This window comes from Megalopta genalis, unplaced genomic scaffold (assembly GCF_051020955.1).
Source record: "Megalopta genalis isolate 19385.01 unplaced genomic scaffold, iyMegGena1_principal scaffold0038, whole genome shotgun sequence".
NCBI lineage: Eukaryota > Metazoa > Arthropoda > Insecta > Hymenoptera > Halictidae > Megalopta > Megalopta genalis.
The window spans coordinates 1916631-1922500 of NW_027476107.1; the positions used below are offsets into that span (position 1 = coordinate 1916631).

The window sequence follows — 5870 nt, forward strand, 5'->3', positions numbered from 1 at the left end:
ACAAACAAGCCGCGGTACAAAGTACGCATCGTCCGATATCCCAATCCCCAGTTCGACTTAGCAATCCTTGCTAGCGCATTAAACGTTCGCAAGGACTTAGCATTCAAATACTCGACATGGGAATGGATACCCAGTCTAGAGTCAAAATGCACGCCAAGGTAACGCACAGAGTCCTTGACGGCAATATTCCGACCTCCTACTTTTATCACAGGTGGCCTCTCTCTGTCGAGAGAGCCTTTTAAGAATACCATCTCGGTCTTGGTCGCAGACAGCGACAATTTCTGCTGGTCGCACCAGCGAGAAATGGTGTCCACAACCAATTGGCCATTGCTTTCTAGACCCTTCCTGCTGTTCGCGAAGATCAAGACAAGAAGGTCGTCTGCATAGGCGATGGGCTCGCAAGCGAGCCCGGCGTTCGATAGGAGCTGTAGAACCTCGTCGAAGACTAAGTTCCAACAGCTCGGACCAAGAATCGATCCCTGTGGGCAGCCCTTAGTGACTTTCTTCCGCACTGCACCGCGATCAGACACCATAGTCACCACGCGGCCGTCGAAGTAGTCGACCACCAATCTAAATAGGTTTTTTGGGCAGCCTCGCTTCCTCAACGCGTTGAGTATGCTTGGCCACCAGACATTATCAAAGGCCGCAGCAATGTCGAAGAGCAGACCCACGACGTACTTTTCCTCTCGACCGGACGCAAGCTCCCTCATCTTTACCACGGCATCAGTCGTGGATCGATGCGGCCTGAATCCGTATTGCCGATCGGAGGCGTAGTCGGGGTGCAAAAACAAACTAGCTAATCGCGTAGCGATTAGCTTCTCCAAGACTTTGCCTACGACCGAAAGCAAGCATATTGGTCTGTAGGACTTTATCTCCGTTTCAGGTTTCTCGGGTCCTTTAAGGATGGTAATGATGGACCCGACTTTCCATTCCACGGGAAAGACTCCGTGTGCCAGGCATCCGTTGTAGAGTCGGAGGAGCTCGCGTGAGATTGTATTACACGAACGTTTTAAAATCTCCGGCTCGATCCGATCTAGGCCTGGACACTTGCCGCTCTTCAGTCGGTTGACCGCCGATCTGAGCTCCGAGAGGGTGAAGGGACTGGCGTCCTCACTCTCCGGCTCGATGGCAGCTTCCCTCCTGACTCGCGCATGATCCGGGGAGTCATTCGCGGGGCTATCGTCCGGAATTAACCCCTCCAGCAGCGCGGAAGCGGTGGAGTCCCAGTCTGTGGTGTAACCCTGGGCAGTGTTACGATTTATATTCGAGATGACCGTGCTGGCTGTCATCTTCTGCCTCGTGATCTTATAAATGAGGCCCCAGGGTTCCTTGTTTCCCTGCTCGGTCACGAATGCACGCCAGCTGTGCGACCGAGCAGCTTTGATGGCGGCTTTGTAGGCCTTTCTCTGTTTAAGATACTCGGTCCTCTTGGCCGCCCTCTGCTCCTCTGAACATGCTGCGTTCTGCGAGGCTCGTCTAAGTTTGTAGACTCGCCTCTTTTGCCTCGTCAGGTCGGCCGTCCACCATGGGACGGATTTTGAATGCCACTGCTTGGTTGGCATCGAGGAGTCGCACGCTTGGACGATCATTCTTTCGATCTCCTGTGCTAGATGTTCGACATCCCCCTTATTGTTCAATGGATCGGGGGATATACTCCTCTTACTTTCCTGCAGCGCCTTGTCGAACTCGGGCCATTTTGCGCTTCGGAGTCGGAACCTTGGTAATAATCCGTTCCGGTTGGTGCTGCTGTTGCTACTAATTTCGGCAGCACCGTCCTCGGCGCAAAAACTCAAAGAAAACTCTATGACTCGGTGGTCGCTGGTCGTCAGGTCCTCGCGGACCTTCCAACCTCGCACCTTGTCGCAAATATCAGGTGTCGATAGTGTGACGTCGATGTATGACTGTCCACTAGGGCTGGAAAACGTCGGAGCGTTTCCAGCCTCGTTCAAGACAACCAAGCCATGGCTCACGATAAACTCTTCGAGTTTACGGCCTCTCACGTCCGTCTCCGCGCTGCCCCACTGGGCTGATTTCGCGTTAACGTCGGCAGAGATAATGACTCGGTTATGCTTAAGTGCGGAAAGAGCTCTCTCCAACCGCGCCAGACCTGATTCAACGTCATCGGAGCATTGAAAGTATTGGCTGATCAGGAAGAAGCTCCCAAACGAACCCGAGATGCTGACACAGGACAAATGCGTGTCGCACAAGTTAGAGACTTTGACCACGGTTAGATCCGGGTTTCTGACCGCTATTGCAGCCATCACCGGTTCGCCTGCCGTGATCAGCCTCGTTCTCAAGCCTAGCCCGGGCACAGTACCCCGCCAGCTATATGGCTCTTGTGCAAGCAACACATCTACCCCTCGCCTATGCATCTCAGTCCGGACTTCGTCGGTCACGTTTCGGGCCCGCTGCATGTTATGCTGCATGACCCGTATGACTCTCGAGCGTCGCCGGTCGTTTGTACTATCCATTCGAGTAATTCAAATTATTCTTGTCTTATACGAGACATCTCCAAAACCAGCGCTTCCTGATAGGAGGCGCAGGCCGGGTCTCGCGACTTATGGTCGTGTGGCCGCCCTCTGTCTTTGCAGTTGGAACAAACCGGAGGCTTGCTCTTCCTGCTGCAGAGCGCATATCCGTGCCCTTTTTCGGCACAATGTCCGCAGACATCCTCTTTGAATTTACAGCGCTTCGCGGTGTGCCCGAAGCGCTGGCACTTGTAGCAACGGGTGACCTGTATGAAGTCCCGCACACGGCAGGAACTCCACCCAAGGTACACCCGGTCCCCTCTCTGCGCCAGCCGCCGACGAATCTGCGGACTGACGGCCACTACCCAGTTGGCTGTCTCCGGGGTCTTGCCAGCCATGCGACTGACCCGAACACCCGAAGGCACATCCTTCTGGGACGCCTCAGAGAGGTTTTGCCTCCAAAGACTGGAGGCAATTTCCTCCTTGCCCATCCCTTTCGGAATGTCATAAATCAGGACCTCGGGGTCCCGTTTGCTGGGCAAGGAGACGGACAGTCCCGCACTCGCCAGCTTCTTATTGCCTACGAAGGCTTTTAGGTCCTCCTTGCGATCGGTTTCGACGACGATGCCACCGGAGTGGATGCGTCGAACCGATCTGACACGGATCGCCTCCTTCGCAGGTTTTACGATCGACAGAACAGCTCTCTTAGTAGCATCGCTGTTCTGTCCTTTATCCTTTGGCGGGAAGATACGCACCACGTATTGTGTCGGTGGTCTTCTCGCCTCCGGAGTCGCTGACTGGTTGACCTTTGCCACTTGGGCGTAGGTCAACTGCGCGGCATTGGAGACCGTCTTCGGGAGGGTTCCCTTGGACGGCCCAGGTCGCGCCGCACTCATTACGGCAGGACGCGCTTTTAGGTCCGCCCTGACCGCGGCGAGTTGCCCTTCGACGAAGCTGTTTCGTTGAATCAGCTCCTGGACCAACTCGTTGAGTGCTCCGACTTCTGCTAGTATCTTCGACCCGGACTCCTTGTTGACTTTCGACTCGGGTCGAAAGCAAAAGGTCCGTATCTCCGATACTCGCCTGAAGGCTTCGTCTCTCACGAGATCGAGAGGCCGTACCTTGTGCCCGGAAACCGTCCCCTTCGATTTCCTGGCCTGGTTTGCTGCGGCCTTGCCAGTAGGTGCGACTGGCTTGGCACGCTTCGACTTTTTGGTGACGGTTTTCCAACCGCCACCTTCGGGGTCTTCGACACGCACGGGTGCCGGTTGCACCTTCACGAGCGTGTCTTTGACTGATTCGATTTTTCTGGGTTTCTCCTTCCCAGCCTTGCGGCTGGGGGAGTCCCCCGACTTGGGCGCTGTCCCCACGTTACCGGTGTCCGGCGCGCCTTCTACCGTGGCCTCAGTTTTCACCGAGACCGCTCGCGTGGGTGTCACGCATCTCTCCAAGGTCACACGAGGATTGGCGATGTTCAGCACCTTCCCGGACCTTGTCTTTTTCGCAGACGCAGGAGGGCTAACAGCTGCTGCTGTAGCTTCCGCGTCTGTGGCGACGGCTTCACTCCGAGTAGGAGCTGGACCCGCCGACTTCGAACGTTCAATTTGTACTTTCAATTTAGATCCCATAGTTAGATCTTTGCCTTCATCCGGTACGCTCCCCGGCCACCACCGACCCACACATTTTGGAACCCGCCATCAGGCTGGGTTAGGGCTACGCACCGGACATAGTCTGCTGACTGGGCCGATTGCTCAACCCAGCCCGCGTCCTCGCCCGTCAGAACCCACTCGCCGAAGCGTATGGTCGTTCCAAGCCGATTGACTGGACCAGGGCTGCTTTTCTCGTCCAGCCTCCCATCTAGCCGAAGCAGAGGCCAAAGGTACGTGTTGGGGACGTCTCACCCGCAGGAGAGGGCCCCCTCAGATCCCAGGATCCTCTTTTCCGACGACAAGGGTCGCCACGCACGGCAAACACGCGGGAGACAGCAGTCGGAGAGGCTGCCTCTTCCTCTCCACCACACTTCGTTCGGTTCGCTGCGTTTTGAGAACACGAGCTATCCAGCGGTACCTTTTTCGTGGAGGCTCAAGTGTGGCTAGGGCACGTTTGCCCCTTGCGGCCTGGGTTGCCCAGGCGATTGGTTGCATCCCGATTTCTAGATCCAGCGGCATGTTGCTACGTGGCGCGCTCAGACAACGAAAATGCGGCATTCCGGTCAGACCAGAAAAACCGCATAACGTGACGCGGGGGACTGCAGCCACAAGTGACAACAGTCCCCCGGTAGGGAGTAGTACAGCATATTCAATGCTGTACATGAACACGCCACAGCCCGTATGCTTAGTTCAAGGGCCTCGCCATTATGCGAAGTACTACATGTACAACGCACTGGCGGTCTCAAAATACCCTCATCGCCGATGCATCTGATGCATCCGTCAACTCGGCAGCATTCACTCCGTCGGCGTGTTGCTTTGTGGCGTGTTCAGATAACGAAAATGCGGCATTCCAGTCAGACCAGAAAAACCGCATAACGTAACGCGGGGGACTGAAGCCACAAGTGACAACAGTCCCCCGGATGGGAGTAGTACAGCATATTCAATGCTGTACATGAACACACCACAGCCCGCTTGCTTAATCACGGGCCTCGTCATTATGCGAAGCACTACATGTACAACGCACTGACGGTCTCTCGAGTGCCTTCATCGCCGATGCACCTATCGACTCAGCAGCAACATTCAATCCGACGGCGTGTTGCTTCGTGGCGTGTTCAGACAACGAAAATGCGGCATTCCAGTTAGACCAGAAAAACCGCATAACGTGACGCGGGGGACTGCAGCCACAAGTGACAACAGTCCCCCGCTAAGGAGTAGTACAGCATATTCAATGCTGTACATGAACACGCCACAGCCCGCATGCTTAATCTCGGGCCTCGCCATTATGCGAAGTACTACATGTACGACGCACTGACGGTCTAAAATGCCTTCATCGTCGACGCATCCATCGACTCGGTAGTAGCAACAACCTACGCGAGGACTAGTTCGGGGGTCGCCTCTCAACCCTGGGTGGCCACAGACCGCCACCGCCAGTAGATAGGGACAGATGGGAATCTCGTTAATCCATTCATGCGCGTCACTAATTAGATGACGAGGCATTTGGCTACCTTAAGAGAGTCATAGTTACTCCCGCCGTTTACCCGCGCTTTTTTGAATTTCTTCACGTTGACATTCAGAGCACTGGGCAGAAATCACATTGCGTCAACACCCGTGGGGGCCATCGCAATGCTTTGTTTTAATTAGACAGTCGGATTCCCCTAGTCCGTGCCAGTTCTGAGCTGAGCGTTGAATGGCGGCCGAAGAGGACGACCGCACCGATGGGAAACGCCACGGAAGCCTCGCAGCAAGGAAGATC

At 55.3% G+C, this 5870-nt stretch overlaps 1 pseudogene; it reads right to left on the reverse strand.

Annotated features, from left to right (window-relative positions):
- Positions 1–5517: 5517 nt before the first annotated feature.
- The window catches only part of LOC143261177 (large subunit ribosomal RNA), a 2997-nt pseudogene continuing 2644 nt past the window's right edge, over positions 5518–5870 (reverse strand).